Below are 18,266 nucleotides of genomic sequence, written 5' to 3' on the forward strand. Positions count from 1 at the left end.
TGACGGAGCAGGCCTAAGCACCACAGCAGAATATTTACTAGTCGGTATTGTATGTTAGATATTTGGGTGACAACAATTCCCAAAGAGAGACAAAAAGCTATCAGGGTCTCCTGATCTCAGCTTCCTCAAGCCCCTCCTATCTCATTCATTGTAAGGAGAAACAGGTAGAAGGGAGAGAAAACACCAGTCTGAGCCCCAGGTCCTGCACCTCAACAACATTTTCTGCCCCCCAGGATCTCCCCCTTGTCCTTGGGACGGGGGAGAGTGGGGAGAAGTGATGCCTCCTGGGAAGACATATGTAGTTCGTTAAAAGGAAGTCGGACAGGATGTAGGCAAGGTTTCTGAGATCTGTGACAAAGTGACAAGCTGGAGTTTTTCCTTGGGACAGAGGGACAAAGCTATCCTGGGATTGTCCCCACCTACCAGGAATACTTGCCCACACTAAATTATAGTTTCAGTTTACCCATCTGTAAAATGTGGTTAATGGTATTGCCTTCCTTTGTTAAGTGCTTTGAGATCTCTAGGGATGAGAAACACTGCATGAGAACTAGCAGCCTTCTTCCTCCTTGAAACTGCTTGGTGTGTGCGTTTGCCCATGCCTCTCTGCTCTCTGTGTTACAGCTTGGCACCATGTGTGCACCATGAAATGAATTCCTCTTCTACAGTTGTAAATCTGAATTAGGTCAGAGACCTTCAGACCCTCAGTCTAGCTTTGAGCTAAGCCTCTAAATGCTGAAGTGAAGCTGAGCATGGACTGGGACAAAGTATTTACTTCTTTCCTTGAAGAACATGGATATAAGGATTGCTAGCAGGATTGCTATCTATTTTACACAGTTAATCTTGCAGCAATGCTGCAGAATGATTACATGAACTGGCATGACATTTCAGGAAACTTTCATATTTAATGGTACGCTGCATACAGAGTAAATAACCAGGCCCAGTTCCAGTCCTCCTTATTACCCACTGAGGTTACAAGGTTGGCTCATGTGACAACTTGCTTCACGCTGAGTCGTTCACAGAGCCTGAACTCATGACCTCTGTGACTGCAATTATAATCTTCTATGACTTGAGCTAAAACCACCAGCCTCATTGCCTCAGAGGCAATAAGAGCCCTATAAACCTTCTCTGCACTTCAGCCAGCAGGAAAGGAAGAGAAATACAGCAGGGAGAGCATCATGTCAGGTGTAACCCAGGGTAGAAAAGGTCCTCAACCAGGTTTGTCTGAGGTGTAAGCCCCACCTGTCCATCAAGTCCCACCAAGTCATCATGAAAAATTAGATATGCTTTTTATCAAATGTTATTTAATGCAGCACCTGATTTTTCTCAAAAAATAATTCAGCTGAGTCTCGAGCTCATGCAAGCCTATGTGATATATCTCTTTAAAAACAGGCAAAACAATGCCTTTCACTTCAAAGGCAGTGAGAGAGAGAACAGGGACTAAGGGATCCTGTGATAAGGACATTTTGTCAGCTGAATATTAAAGCAATCATATAAAACCTGGGTGATATGCTAACAGTTAAGCAGAGGTGGAACAAGCTCTGCAGGAATGGGAGAGAACACAGTTATTTACAAATATATTCCTCACAAAGGTCACAAAATGTTCCAGAGGAAAATGTTCACCCTTAAAAACAGTCTCAATAGGGATGAATGAGTCAACATCAGGGGGAGATTTTTATTCAAAATTTGGCTGTTTTTTTTTTTTTCAGTCAAAATCCCTCTTCCAGCCTTTCTCTTTGTGTAGCAGGAACTACTAAGATCTGAGAGGGCTCTGCTTCTCATGGCAACGTTCACTGCTCTTCCATGATCAGGTCCTCGCTGTCCAGACCTCCCCATGTTGCCCTTTTCAGTGATAACTTTAGCTAACATCTTTAAAAATGATGGATAAGAACCTAGTCCTCTCTCTACCCTGATTTGAACTGGACATAAACATTCTGGCATGCAATGAGAGAGGGTTGCTTAGTGTTTACCTGAAAAGGATTGTTTGAGCCCTCTTTCACAGGGACTCAGATTTTCCTCTACACTGAAATCTCAGATGATTCAATCTCATTTTATGAGGTGGGAGCTTGGCGGCTGGAGTTCGTCTCCAGTAACAATTCCCCTGTGTGGAGAGCGATTCTGAAAGCGAGCTCTCATGGAAGGTATCAAAGTCCTTTGTAGTTATGGTCTTTGCATGGTTATATAACCAAGAAGTGGTGTTAAAACAACATTACACTAAGCTTAATGATATGGCTTGCTCAGCTCTATAATGGCTAATTAAACATTATGAATGCAAAGCAAATAGCGTGTTCATGCTAGTCCGGGATCCACATGGCATCTGAATGTGCTGAATGAATTATTCACGTCTGTTTTTCTTCACCAGTGCCGTCCCTCCCCATCACAGAGTAGAGCCTCTTTTGTGGCCTTAGCAGACTTTTCTAAAGCTGTTCTTGTGGCACTGAGAAAAGTTTTGTTTCTAACTTGTCAAAAATAGGAGCCAGGTCCTATGGTAAATGAGAAGTGTTAAAATATTAATATGCTCAAAAAAGAAGAAGGCTAACGGAAGAGCTGGCAAGTTTCCTCCCCAAAGTGGGTGAAAGTCTTCTCCTTTCTCACTTTTTATTTTTTAGCAAAGTATCCCAAGTGTTGCACTTTTTTGCACCTCTGTCCTACCCAGAGCTTCTCCTTCCCTCTTAACTTCTAAATGAGCCCAGCTCATCATCTCACAAACTCCATATGGGCACTGGTACTCTAGGGGAATTTCTGCACAGGGCAGAGGACACCAGTGTAGGAATACAGCGTTTAAGTCCAAATAAGAGGCATTAATGGTTTGAAGGACGGAGTCCAGCTAGCTGCATGCATGGACTTTGCTGGACTGCTGCTGAGACAGACACTGCATGTCTGGCACAAACCAGAGAGGCATGCCTTGCTTCTCCCTCTTTCTCCTGAACCTGTTGAACCTGCAGTTCTGGGCTTATATCACTAAATTCATCTCCTCACCCCTTTCTTCATTATTTTAAGGACCTGCATAAGAGCTGGCTGTGCTGGGAAGTCACTCAGTGAAGAACACTAAGCCCAGCAGATCTAAATGCCTTGTTGCATACCCAGTGCAGGGCAGGGGAATTATGGTCTCAGTTAAAAAATTACGTTCCCGTACAGGACCAATACTGCCTTCAAATGAGGAAGGACACATAGCCAGAGCACTGCATACATCTCATCTGTTTTGGGGGACTCTAAGGCCTAGACTGCATCCAGCTACCCGTGCCCTCGCTGACAGAGAGTGGCAGAGAGTGGAATCTCCATGTTGTACAGAAATGAGGGGCTCAGCCACAGGCTGTGCTCTTCATCTCAGACGAGGGCAGGGATAATGAATATGAGCATTTTCTGCTTCAGTGAAGATAAACTGATTTATCTCAGTGTGAGAGTCCAGCTGACTTGCTGAGGGTGAGGAGGGTAGGACAACCCATATGCACTTCTAACTTATTTCTTCCCTGATTAAAATGCCCAAGACTTCCCAGGCAAGTAAGATGTTGGCCTGCTTCCTATCTATAGCTTGTCCCTGATTTTTATCAATGCTGTGAAGCTATATATCTTGGTCAGTCAGGCTGAGATGCCCCGTGTGACTCTGTAAACCCTGGAAATTTTAGAAATCAGTGATTAGAGATACTCTCATTGTTGGAGTAACGGAGATTAAAATGAGACATGCTGACAAATTTATCAGCTCTCCTGTAGACAAGGCAAGCAGAGAGGAGCAAACTGAAAAAAAAACCCCAAATAAACAAACAAACAAACAAAAAATCAGGTTCACCAGCTTTCGTTAAAGCAAATAGCAAAGTATTTGGCCTGGTGATTGACTCTCTACCAACCTCTTTTCTATGTGCCTACAGAATCACTGCAAATATTTACCTCCTGCTAAGAGGCCAACAGCAGATCGATGCTGAAAAATAGATTATGTTGGTTTTGAAGTCAAAATGGAATATCTCTTATTTCCTGGCTGCAGAAATTAGCAAAAGAGCAAGGGAGGTCAAATAGTAATTATTGCAGTAATATGGGAACTGAGATTGGAGGAAAGGTGTGGGGGACATGGTTTATACTGATTCATAACAGGGTTGGTTCTGAACACTAACACAAGAATGAACACCTTGATTTTGAGGAAATTTGGCTTTGTCTGCAAATCCTATTTGTATTTCATGCTTTTTTCTGCCGGACTTCTGGAGCTCAAATACACGGTGAAGTTGGCTATAAAAATGGGAAGTAAAGCTTCAGTGACAGGAAACCACTGAAGTTTTATGCCCTTGCCCTGTCCTAGCAAATAATTGAGTATATCTTGCCTGGAGTGAGCTTTCTGGCAAACTCCAGCTGTGTTCTGATCCCTCATTTCTTCATACCTGGCCAGCATAAGGTATTGGCTAACTGTGTGCTAGTACCTATATTGTCACTGTATCAGCTCAGTCATTGCAGATGGTCTATGACAGTGTATCTTTATGCATCCTTCCTTCTCCCCAGGTACCCAGTTCAGCCACACATCCCACCTTACCTTATTTTAAAGCCTGTGAAATCTCTGTTAGGAAACATGGTAAATAGCTAAAGTGGATAACAGCACTCAGGACTGTAATATCCTGATGAACCAGGACCTCTGTGACAATAATTCCTAATTACAGTCCAGGGATATTGCTTCTCTGAAACCTTGGGGATATTTTTTTGCTATCACCCGTATCTGGAAAATAGTTCCACAGATTTGCATGTAGCTACCCAAAAGTGCATGGGGTCAACAAAACTTTGAACAGGAGCACTGTGCATCAAGGAGCACTTCTAACCTTTTGGGTCTGGGTGTTTGTCCACAGGTAAGAAATGCTGGCCATGACTTCTTTTAGAGAAGTCTTAAAGCAAGTCCTCAAGTCATTGAACAGAGCACACCTATCCCCTGCATGGGCACAGAAAAGCTGTACTGGTTATAAACTGGAATATGTTCAGGGCAAAAGACTTAGTGATTTGGGACACACTGTCCAAATGTATGTTTTGATGACTAAGAATTAATTTTTCTCTGCTGCCTTTAGAGAAAGATTCAAAGCTAGGACAAAAGCACGAAGAACAAGGCAAACAGCTGTTCTGACTGTACCTTTCCACTGCATCTCTAGTTTGGGGGATGTATCGATGCAGTTCAAAACCCAAGTTCATTTGCTGAATCTTTGTAAGAGGGGAAAATAATCTGCCCAGCTGATCCCCCTAGACCATACAGTTGATGTATTATTCCTTATTATTGTATCAAACTTCAAAATAGAGCCAGAGAGGCCAGTAAGCAGCATGCAATTATCTACTCCAGGTGTTCCTGCTCCTGCCCTTTCTTGGCTCTTATTTTTCCTCTCTGTAGGAAGCAGAAATGACAGTGACATGTCTATTAGCTCACATTCAGCTGTGCTTGACTGATAGTTACACAATAGCAAAACAGCTCTTTGCAACTGTTTTATTTTGATGAAGGATGCTGTTTTAATTGTCATAGTTAGTCTTTTGTCAAACATTTGTACATTGCTGAAGAACCCAAGGTTATACACTAGCTATTATTGCAGGATTAATGAATGACATGTTCCGTTTACACAATACTGATGCTAAATTAAATGACTACATGCAAGAAGAAAATCTTGGCTAATAATTGGCTAAGGACTGCAACTGAAGGAGTCCAAATTGCAAGCAGCCAGGATCTTTCTTAGAAAGTTGGTTATTTTTAGAAAAAAAAATCTGTTACTCCTTTGAAAGTTATGATCATAATAGATGCTCTTCCCAGTCATTTCAGTGAAAACATATAATAGTGATGGCGCTTTTGTATTTTTACAATGAGTGATTATGATATTGAACAGGGGTTCAATCATGAGTAATTTCAGTTCCCAGATTTGTCACAGACATTTTATATAACAGGGCCTGATTCAATGATCTTTGAAGTCAAGAGGATGTTTTCCATCAAATTAGTGCTGTTTAGATTAAATTCTTAATTCTATTCCTTCATTTACCCAGGTGGTGAGGGAAGGAGGGAGAAAGAAACAAGAAAACAAATAAGCTAATGTAGCTTACTTGAATGTGGGTTACCAGGATTAATGAATGAAAGTTGGATAGCTTTCTAATACTCACCATATATGTGTCTGGATGGAAAGGACATAAGATATCTTTGTGATTCTTCAGAATAAACATTCTCTTTGATTTTGGCCAATATAGTGTGTATCAGTCATGTGTGACACTGCCCTGTACTATGGAGAATGGTCTAGGGCAGAACCTACACAAAATTGGGTGAAGCTCAGCATTTTATAATTTGGTGCTTTTCATGTCTGTAGTTCTTGTCATCCTAAGATAGTGCAGTAACTGTTTAAGGCCTAGAGCATACATGAGGTTTCAAGTTCTCATGTTTCATGAACATGTTAACTGACAATGACATATTCTGGGGGCTGTTGCCACTGTGAATAATGGGAAGGAGGGAAAATAGTGAAGCAGATATCATTGCTGAACTGATCAAGGGTTCCCTCAAACCAGGGGGAAAAAAATCATTTTAGATTAAACACATCTCAGTGAATCTTTAGTGTCTCTCTCTCTTTTTCATTTAAAAATATTTAGTGTAGGTGATACTGTCACTTCAGAGACAGTCAAAAGATATGAGAAAATCCAGGTTTGTAGGCAAAAAAGGTAGAAGTCAAGTATATTTCCAAGCAATATTTTTAGAAATGCAAAATCAAAAAGCCTTTGTACGATTTCTTTTTTCTCCCCCCCCAGGGTTTTTCTTTGGTTTGCTTTAGCCAATAGAGTTTACTGAACTCTCTGTTACTCTGAGGATAACTTTGATCCAACCGTGCCAAAATACTCCGAGGTCACCTTTCACCAATAACAGATGGCAGGACTCTTGGATCCCAGATGCCTACACCTGCACCTCCTTTGTAATACAGTAGCTGTAGCAGTTGTGCATCTGAACAAGCCATTACCAATGTGCTGCGGTCGCAGCCTTTACGTGATTAATCTGTAGTCCAATCAACATATTTACTATTCGTATGGTTTAGGAAAGGATATTCCTTCCTATAGGAAGGAATAGCTGGAAAAGGTTCACTTTTAATATAGTTTGTGTATTTGTTTATATATACTAATACCAAACATTTATTAAGGATAGCCCTTAAGCACAGTCTCTCTTTTGGGGTAAATGTTTTAGGGGAATGATAGTGAGATTCATATGCAGAGATTCAAAAAGAACAAGGAATATATAATTTCCTGAGGTGTTTTCTCATGGAACAGTTAAATCTGAAATCTTACAAGAAATGCTACAGTGAAAAATAAGGCCAGATCCTCAGCTGCTGTCCCAAATTGACCACTGAAGTCAATGAATAAAAGGCCTGTTAGAACCAAATGTGAAGTGGTCCACCTCTGAAAAGCGATCACTCTCTCAGCAAGAGGAAGCCAGACAAACTGACAGATGATATTTATCTATATTGCCTACTAAATATCTATAGTCATACACATCTCATGTTCTGTAAAGATATTTAGGGCTCCAGAAGAGGCTCCTCTTACATACTCCATATCAGTTTTCTCCTAGTATCACTTCATATATGTCGCTGCAGGGAGAAGAAAGCAAGGTACCTGACCTGGTAAATCAATAACAGTGGAACTTTGTGAAGTCTATTCCAAATGCAAGGTTAAAACTCTTGCGCTAAATACTATGCGGTTGGTGCCAGCACAGATTCCTGTTGATGCCAATGGCTTGCCATCACTGTGATAAGAGACCTGGTTCTTTGTAGGTGGGGGCACACTGAGGGTCCTCCGGTGCCTTGAGGCAGGATCAACTGTGGCTTGAAGAAAGTGGTCTTAAAGTTTATTAAAGTCAGTGTTCAAGGTGAGAGCTAACTTTGGGGGTCTTGGTCTCTCAGGTCAGGGATGGAAAGACAGGGGGACAGTCTGAAGCAGTTTAGGGGACCCACTTGTAAAGGTTGTAAAGACACTAGACCCACAAGCCCAGCTGTGAATATTCCCTAAATGTTGGATTAGTTTTTAATCAGATTCTATATCTATATTTAGATATATATCTATATTTTATATCTATATTTAACAGATTAACATCTCTCTCCCATTCTCTCTCTGTTTCTAATGCTTCAGAGTGAAATCACAAATTAGAATACCCCTGAATTCTTAAAGCTCTGAATCGAAAGATGATGCTTTGCCACATTTAATACCCAGTATTTAAATACAGTTGTAGCACAAAGGAGATGGATAAGTATGTGGTGAAGGTCTTCAAATACTAGCGTCATCTGTTTCCAAGACAGAGATTTGTAAATAGCATTTCTCACTGCCCACTTGTATATTCTGGATCCAAATACTAGTTTACATGCCTGTCAGCAGTAAAATAAGTAATTTCATTATCCACAAAGAGGAGAAGCAATTATTTAGGGCTATCCTTGTAAGTATTAATTTATTCTATTCATTAACCTGTTAAATATTTATTAATAGTTTTTCAACAATTCCGTAGTTGATTAAAGTTTAATTATTTCACATCCACTTAAAATATAGTGAAAATAACTGTTAATGGGCAAGGAATATTATCCAGAAAGCAATTTAGACATCATCACAACTCTTGTTCAATTATGGCTTCCTGTCCAGTGATGTATTAGGATCCTAATTCATTTGTCCTGTGAAATTCTAATTACTGTATCTTATCAAGAAAAAACACTCAAGCATCTGCTTAACTTTAAGTCTGTGATTGCTCCTGGCAGATGTCCTAAAATGCGGCTGAGCTGAGAGCAGAGTATTCTGCAACTAAAAAGACACCGTCCCATTTAATGACTGTTGCTTAAGCAAGAAAGAGACACCAAATTCATTATAAAATGTTACCAAACAGAAGTAGAAATAATTAATGCCTTTAATATTCTCAGCAATGGTATTAATCCCAGGGGGAAAGTATTTGGCAGAAGAAAAGATGCATTATGTGAGTCCACAGCAGCTTATGAACAAATGTTCACTTTGCTCTTACATAGTTATCTATCAGGGGAGTCCTCAAAGCTCTTTAGGTGTTTCAGACACTTGAGAAAAACTGGTGGGAGCCAGCAAGGTTTTCGTGGAGGAGGGTTGTGGGAGAGGAAGGGATTCATGCTGAGGAAGGGGGCTTGGAAGGGTCTACTTGTCTTGGGAGAAATCTTTGACTCCCTCTCCCTCGCCCCCCTCCCTCTCCCGTTGCCTGGAGCAGCAGGATTTGCCAGCTCAGGCAAAACTGTTGCCTGGTTTGCCTGCTACCTTGAGGCAGCTCATCAGTTTTGCAAAGGGATCTAAAGGATGCTTTGCTCACATATGCAAAACATATAAGGACACATTATGACTAAACCAATAGGTACCAGTGTATCAACCGGTGTGAGATAACAAATGACATAACGCCATGCAATCAGCTTGATTTTGTACTTGACTACATTAACAAGATGATGAGTTTGATACGAAACATACTTCTGCTGGTGGTGAAAGTCAGTGGCAAAACTTGTGGGCTGTAATGGGAGAACCATCAGGATTATAGTGAGGCCGAAGGCAGAGGTTAAAATCACAGACATTTCCTTTCACTAGCTGTATTCTGTAGAAATTCACCTCTTTTGATTTTTAATGTTGTTATTGTCTCCAAATCATAGACAAGATAAATACTGTTGTCTTTGTTAATCTCAAAGCCTGGAAACCTGCGTTGTCTGGCATAAGAGAGTAAATATATAGTTGAAACAAATCACCGGAACTTTTTAAAAGGGGCTTGTTAAAGTAAGATTGTGTTTCAAGTCACCCGTCCTGGTTTTGCTGACATTTGGCAAGTCCAGCATTCAAAACCAGTTGTTTTACTCAGAGTGTATTTTGCTGAATAATGGCATGATTTATTTGCTTAACCTTACACATCTCTGCTGCAGTGGCACAGCCTATTACCTTTCATCTTGGAAAGAGAAACACGTTCCTGTTATGCTTATTTCTCCTTACATCTAAACAAACATAGTCTCCATAGAGGAGAAGACAAGTGCATTAATTTCATTTAAAAGTATTACAGTTTCCTCTGTTTTCCCAGTTGAAAAGTTATGGGCATACCTGTGAGGGTGAACAGAGTCAACGGAAGCAAAAAAATGCAGTTTAGTAGATTTTCTTAAACCCTATTCCTCTTGTTCAATCTCAGTCTCTCTGTGCAAGCTAGCAATAAACCTGAAAGCCATCACATTGAATGTACAGAAGAAAAATATTAAAAAAAGAAAGATGGTTTTGGTTATTTCTTTAGCAAGTATTTCATAAACATGAAGTAAAAAGAAGAAAGTCAACATCATTCTCTTATTTCACTTGTTAGTTGCTTACCATGAGCAAGAATATATTCCTTCAGCATTTCATAGGAAGAGGTGGACTTTGCCAGTGAGATGAACGGATCAAAACCTACACGCTGCCAACACTGTATTTCAGCTCTTCTGACTCAAGCAGACTCCTGGAAATACAGAGTAGTTCTCAAAAATAACTGCAACAACAGCAACAAAATGTCTTAAACACAGGCATTCAAAAAATAATCCTTACTTTGATATGTGTAAAAAATCTTGTTCGCCTCTTTTATCCAGTTGTTTCTCCTGTTCATGTCACACTCACTATCATGGGAGAAAAAAAACCTATTGGCATGCCAAAATTCATGCCACACTAGGCCTTGATTATGAATAACTCAGATATTGCACATAGCGAGAATAATCCAAAATGCTCTCAGAGTCAAGAAAGACTCAAACAGCTCCCATCACGCCTGAGTAGCTGATATCAGATAACACTTCTATAGGTAATTAGCACTCATCAGATCAAAGTAGGAAAACAACCTAGAGTTATATAAAATGCACAGGAATGGAGGATATTAATAGACCCTTGTATCTGGAGAAAAAATTTTGAAAGGAGGCTGGAAAGTTGATAAGCCAGGATACAGCTCAAGGAAATCCTACCATTAGGTCTCTGGCTGAGAATGAAAACAGATCATCAACGCCAGGAAACCGCATACACCTGGTGGCTGTGATTCACAACAATTAATGGGTCAAAGGGCCCAGCTCCCAAAGGACAGTTGCCAACTCCCTTAAAAAACACTGTCTCCACAGCTGGCTTTCCTTACATCCATGTCACTTCAATAAAGAGGCAAAGGACTCAATGAGCATGAGAATATAACATGCCTCTTAAATATGGTTATTAGGAACAGGCAGCAAGATTGAAAAAGATGTATTGTGCATGTGTGTGTATGGGTAATTTCACACTACTGATAGGAATTGCCCATATTGACACCAGGGGCTTTCCACCCACACAGTGTCCCTTAAGTCTGATCTCTGACAAACATCTACTAATCTGTCTATCAGCCTGATGGAAAAAATAGAATAAGACACCTCCTATTGCTATTGTACTGATGAACTCTGACACTGTTTTAAAACATTTGATACACTCCTAATTATACAAGATAGAGTTAATTTGCAGATTCAGACATTAGAAAGCCAGAAGGGATGGTGTGATCATCCAGTATAGTTTCCTTTATAGCACAGGGTAAAAGACCTGAATTAATTTCTGTTTGAACTAGAACACCTTTATCAGTACATTTCAGGTTAAGATGTGGTTTATTTACAACATACAGCTCCCCATCTTTCATACATGCGAGTATTCTAATTTCATAGCAATTATTAAAGTGATGGCAGATTAATAAACCTATAATGGAACTTGATATCACTCTCACTCTTTTAAACCAACTCAATATTAAACATACTGCAGGACTTTCAATTTCTTTGCCAAGCTCCTATTGTGTGATCTGGGAAGCAAATTGGAAAGCTAAACCATGACTTAAGCAATTACATTTGAAACTATTAATCTACCTTCACCCCAGATGAGCTGACCATCCCAAGAGATTTGGTAATATAGATTTTGTGCTTTAGAACCAGACAGTGTAGGACATTTATCAAAAAGGAAAGGTATGATTAAATCACCTTTTTTGGACTCTTTTTTCCCCCCCAATTTCAAAGAGTACAGTTATGTATTTATAATATGCAAGAATTGTTTACCTATTTCTGGAACAGCTTGACTGCCCTGACAGAATACAGTTTGACCCCTTTCCTGGTTTTCTTTCCATAAACGAATGTTCCACAAAATTTGACACTGTTTCCAAAAACATCACTGCAGTGAATTAGATTAACTTATTCCTAGGTGCATGCTTTTATAGTTCTTTTTATAGAATCCCAAAGTTTACTTCATGTAACTAGATATTCACCAATGTTGTAGAGTAACTAGGGAGAGTAAAAACCAGCTGAAAAACTGCTGCCTCTTACCTATCTATCTGATTCCCTGTGATGGCTGAAACAGAGAGGGTAATTAATTAAAGCACATTTTATTAGCAGGTCACATGTTACCCACTTTAACTATAGTACCTAGAACTTCAAGTTGTCTGTGAGGGCAATTTCTGGTTCTACTGAAAGAAGAAAGAAACCTGTACTTCAGCAAGATCCTTTGCTTTCTATTTCTTCACTGGTGTCTCTCCTTTCCCTTAAAATGGCTGCAATGATTCAAACCACAAACACATCTACTGCAGAACCTTTTATAAAGTATGTTTATAAAACACAAGTCAGTTAAGCCTTTGGTATCACTATTTGAAAAGAATTTGAAAGATATTTGCTTTGTAAAGTGGTGAACAGAGAAGATAATTCCTCTGACCTCCCAATTGCTCAGCTTCATTTCCCTTTGTGATCTTGAGCTCTTAGATTTGAGTCTTGTCCTTTCATGTAATTAGGGAATTCAGAATGGTTTGCTTTTCAATTATTGCCTGAATCCTAAATTATTCTTAAAACAGCACCATATCAAATAATCCCAATAGGGTTTGCACTCTGAAAATGAAGGGTGTTGTCAGAATACACTTTGCTGTATTAGACACTGTTATAGCGCTCCGTTGTGCTGCAGGTCTGACTCTTAGGAGGCAAGAAATGCTCCAAGTTGGTAGTTTCAAGGAGAAATTATTTGAGCATAGGCTGGGAGAGGAGGACAGAGAGAACAGATAAACAGGAAAAAAATAAGGACAAGGAAGCTTTAGTAACTGACTGATACAAGGAAAAGAATAAGAGGGGAGTTTTTGTTAAAGCAAGCCCAGGTGTCAGAAAAGAATTACCTTGTAGTTCATAATTCTATGTGCAGTAATGAACAAATGCAGCAGATGCTGTCTATGTAAATGTAGTAAATATATTCATTTAATCTTTTCCTGTGTTTTTTAGCGCAGGCATGGAAGATCTATATTTTTAATTGGTCAGGGCTCCCTTGAAACATATATTTCAAATTATGAAAACTCACAGATGACAGGCAGCAAACCTTTTGCAACAGTTCATCTTCTCCCAAAGACATCTTGATTGAAAGTGGTAAAAAATGTCCCTTTAAGCTGCCCTTTGATTGAAAACAAGCTTTAAAAGTCATTGCCATTTTAATAAAAAATAAACAAAATCTCTGTCCAATGGAAAGTGTTTTCTGCTTTTTTAATTTAAAGTGTTACCTGGTTTGTTCTTGTTTCTGTGAAAATCTAAAAAAGGGGGAGGAAATATGCAAAACAACAATGAGAACTATGTTTATTGAATATTTTCAAGGGCAAAAAAATATTTCTTACCCAGATCTACAGATCACCAGATAACCAAAATCAAAACACTGCAACTGGCAGTCTAACCAGTAAGCTGCAAGTCATACTATTTTCTTTTGAAATTGTCTAATATCAGCCCAATAGCTCTGGAACAAACTGATGTGGCAAGATACAAGTTTGGTTCATTAAAAGAGCTTGGTTTATTAGCTTGATTTCTCAACTGATTACATACTGGCTTTGGTTTTCTCACCTACTGAGTAGAGTTAGGAATCCAGCCTTCTGCTGTTCCCAGAAACCATGGCATAGGAACTCAGTCCAAAATTCATCAGCAATGTGTAGTTGTTTGACCTTGCTGGAAGGTTTCTCCAGAAGAGCACATCTCTGGTAAATGGAGAACATTTTTCTAAGTTCCAACATACATCCATGGCCAACACATTCCTACTCGCTACTTCCCACACACTCACCTTGCGTTAGAACTTTTCTTAGTTTAGCTATCTCTTTTCCTTGGTATTCACATCAACCTTTAATTCACTTCAACTGCTAATGTACTTACTAGCAATAACCACCCAAGTCTCCTCAATCTCCATATTGCTGGGCTAAACAAGCCAAGCTTTTACAGTCTCCTGAGACAGACTCTCCATTTTCCTGATCTTTCTAGCAACACTTATCTGTGCCTGTTTTACTCTGAATCCATCTTTTCTGAACCCAGGCGACAGGATTGTGTGCTGCATTGCATCTGAAGTTTTAGCACCAGCTCAACAAAGCGGAAATAAAAGAGAAGTTTTCCTTTATCACACTGACATTTGGTGGGCTATCTGAATATGATAGTCCCCTCCCAGCCTCTGTGGGGAAGTCTCTGTCACAGAAAGCACAGCTGTTGGCACTAATTGACATGATCCCTGGCTTTCTCAGCAAAGCAGGACTAGTTTGTTAAAACAAACAAACAAAAAAACCCCATGCCATAAATCTGTCTTTTAACTCCTATAAGCCTTTCTTTTTCATTGCAGCTGACAAAATAGCGGGGGGGATTGGGAGGAGTGTATGGCCGATGCCAGCTATGTTTGTCTGTATGAATGCATGTACATATGATGGAAAGGCTCCGTTATTTAGGGACACCTATTTATTACGCCCGTAAGCACTAAGGCCTTGATTTAGCAAATTTCTGAAACACAGAAATGAAACACATTCTCTAACCAGTTTCTCAGCTATGGCTGACTGTGCGAGTGCTTTCTCTGCAAAGTCAAACAGCTCAGTGCTAAAGGTGCTTTAGGCTAGGCTGAGTGCCCTAAGTCAGAGCAGAAGAGCTTCAAGACTCAATTAACCCATCTTTGGTCTGGAATGACAACTAGCAGATGAGTAGGTAGTAGATGTTTTTTTAGGCATTCTCAAGTGTTACTGACTAGCTGAATATTTCTAGTGTGCCTTGGAGAACAGTCAAACAAATTAAAATAAACTGATTTCACTAGGCTTTAAACCAGCCTACTTTGTTTTGCCCTGAAATGTCCACACACTCTGCCCTCTCCACCCAGATGAGTTGCAAGTGGCTATTTGCTGAGCACTGGACATTATGGAAAGATGGTATGAAGCCCTGCCCATGCTACATCTAGAGACTTGATTTGTTATCGCCTGTTACCTCATCCTAGTAGATAGGAGAAAGTTCAGATGTGGCCACAAGCCATGTGAAGGCACTAGTATGGGATCAAGATGGTACTAGCACGATCCTGGAAATGTATTTTATTCCTCCTTCACAGACAAGATGTATTTTATGTCTCCTTCACTGTACTAATAGAAGGAGTTGTCTCTCATCATGGAAAATGATATCATCTAGACAAGCCCAAGCATGGAGTACCTTTAAGATACAGCCTAAGTCGTAGATACAACAATCAAGCCTAAAGAGCTCAATATGAGTTCAATATGCTCCCTGCTGGAGGGGAGCCAAGGAGGAGTCAGGAAGCCAGGCCAGTTCTCCTTTGCAATTCTGTATGGGGTACCCTGAAGAGTTTGTGGGAATGGTGGTTTTGAAGGGATGGAGCTTACTTTGTGGGTTAAGCTCAGAAGAATCCTACTAGTGTCTCTTCCACAGGCTGCTGCTTATTCTCAAATGGAGAGCTTTACTTCTGTCCTGTCCCTATGACAACATTGTATTTCTTTTCAGTGATAAAAATGGGAATATGTATCTTTCACATTCTTTTTTTCTTGTTTGGCAGAAGCAGATGGGAAAGATAAGCCCATGCAAAAAAAGTAAGTTGTTACCCCTAGAAGACCTTTGAGGAAAATGGCTTTAGAAAGGCCACACTCCACTCATTATTTGTCTCATTTTTTCTCAAGGTCTAGCAAAGGGCTTGAATCAATAATAAGTTGCAAACAACAAGCTAGACAGGGTAAGTAGACTTAGAACTCTTGTCAAAATACATGACATTAATTAACATCATGAAAGTAAGTAATAATAATACCCCATAAAAACTACATTACAAAGAAGGTAGAAGAACACAGGTCACATTAACTTACTGCATAAGGGAAAAGAGGGGATAACATCTTTTTCTGGTGAGAATTAGGAGACTATGTTGCTCAGTGTTTATTAAGAGGAGACAAGCATCTTGGGTCACAGGCCTCAAGTGGGCCCAGACAGGCAAACTAGCGTATGTAGGCGAAGTTCCACTGAATAACGGCGGGATGCTATGTGGATGTTGGGTTCTGTTGGGCTAAATCCTGTTGCAATGCTTGGGTTTTGATGCTTCCTTTCATGCAGAAAAAGAAATATGTTTTGAAATGTGGAGAGGCACATTCAAACTAGGCAGACCTATGCCTGCCTTCCTTCCTTCCTTCCTTCTTTCCTTCTATATCCAGTGACCATGAGCCAGCTGGAAGAAAGGGAATAAGGAGGGAGGGAGAGAGAGGAAGAGAGCATACCCTCTTGGTGTGTGAGGTTCTGCTGTTGTGTATACTACCCTCAGTCCCACTGAAATCCTGAATATTTTACTCCACACAAAGCAAAAGCAGCAGTATCAGAAGCTTCCCTTGGCCGTGCCAGAGTTAAATCCTGTCTGTGTTAGACTGACCTGTTTTGTGACCTATTGCTATGACCTTGCTGCTGATTTATAGCTTCTCGCCTAAGACAGTGCGTGGAGTCATGAAAAGAGTTTTTTTCTTTTTTTCTTTTAAATTCCACGCTGCTGCCTTTTATAGCTCCTCCTTGGATGTGTTGTGCAAACCTATGAAATAAAACAACTCCCAGGTCTCTCAACCCTTATATTTTTTTCCTTCCACCATCTTTTTGTGCCATGTAGGAATCATAAAAGAATAAAAAACCCAGAAAACCCTCCTACCAGTTCATGATGCACTATAAGTACATTTTTATAGCCAGTTTAATGTTAATGAGCACCAATTACTCTTGGAAATTATCATAGAAGGCATAAAAAGGCTGATATTGTACATTTGATTTGCTCTGGAGGCCAACTCCAAGGTGCAAGTGCATTTTTAAGAGAATCATACACAAATTCCCTCTGTGAGGGGAAAATAATTTCTGGGTACATGCTGCTTTTGTGGTTTGGGCATGCATTGTATTTACAGGAGTGCCAAGCCATTACTTATCTTTGAGAGGATGGAATTTGCATCCTATATAAAATAGGATGTAATAAAAAAATCACTTGATTGGGAAGTCTCTTCAAAACTGTTACAGTAGAATCATTCTTGAGTGCTGAATATTGTCAGCAAATGAATAAGGAGCTAATCAGCCTTTCTTCCAGTGTTTGGTTGTGCAGACAAGGACTCCATATACAAAAAAATTAGAGTGGCAGAATGTGAAGTAGCAAGGATGTAGACATGGCCAATTGTTCTTTTACTGCACTGCGGGTAATAAGAATTGTAATAATAATTCTAATTATTAGGCTCAGCAAGCATTATTTCTTGACGGTAATTTATGCCACAGTGAAGTCAATGTGACTTTTCAGGGTTGTAAGAACCTGCTGAGCTGCTAATGTTTATGGGACAATCCCATAAACATGTTGTGAATTGTACTAACATGGTATCTCCTGGCCTACCCTTAAAAGAACTTTGTAAGAAATATTTTGCTATTTAATTAGAACTTACAGTTCTCATGGGAGGCAGACAAGCATTAAACAACAGGTAACACACATACCAGTTCTGTCACTGTATGCCTTGGTCGCCATGGTAGTTAGCAATCATATGGAAGTCTGTGCTCTGACAACTTCATGCCTGCTGGTTTCCTTTAGGGAAAAATCAGCATTTGCTGTCCACCTCTACATCAGTGCAGTAGCTGAGCATGTTAATGTATTTAGTATTTATTTACCACTAAAATACCTTGGCAAGTGAAAATTTTGACCCTATCTTGAAGATGGCAGGTGAAGGCAGAAGGCAGCTGAATATTAATAACTGGAAAGGTGTCATGCAATATAGTATGTGTACTGACTATCCACCTTACTCCACCTTGGTGTGTGTTTATGGGATCACAATTTAAATCTCCTTAAATATATCAGATGACATCTCATTTGACTCAAATGTCATTGCACTTAGAGACATTAAGTTAGTTTGTTGGGGATCAGGAATGAATTCACCTTCTGTCAGCCTGGCCATCTCTTTTTGTTGTGTGTTTCTCCAAGTAACCTCAGTCCTCAGGTAAAGGATACAAGGCAGGAGTCCACAGGGAGCTCCCGCCACTTAGTTTTGCTCATTCTACTGCAACAGGACA

Source organism: Apteryx mantelli, chromosome 7 (assembly GCF_036417845.1).
Source record: "Apteryx mantelli isolate bAptMan1 chromosome 7, bAptMan1.hap1, whole genome shotgun sequence".
Classification (NCBI taxonomy): domain Eukaryota; kingdom Metazoa; phylum Chordata; class Aves; order Apterygiformes; family Apterygidae; genus Apteryx; species Apteryx mantelli.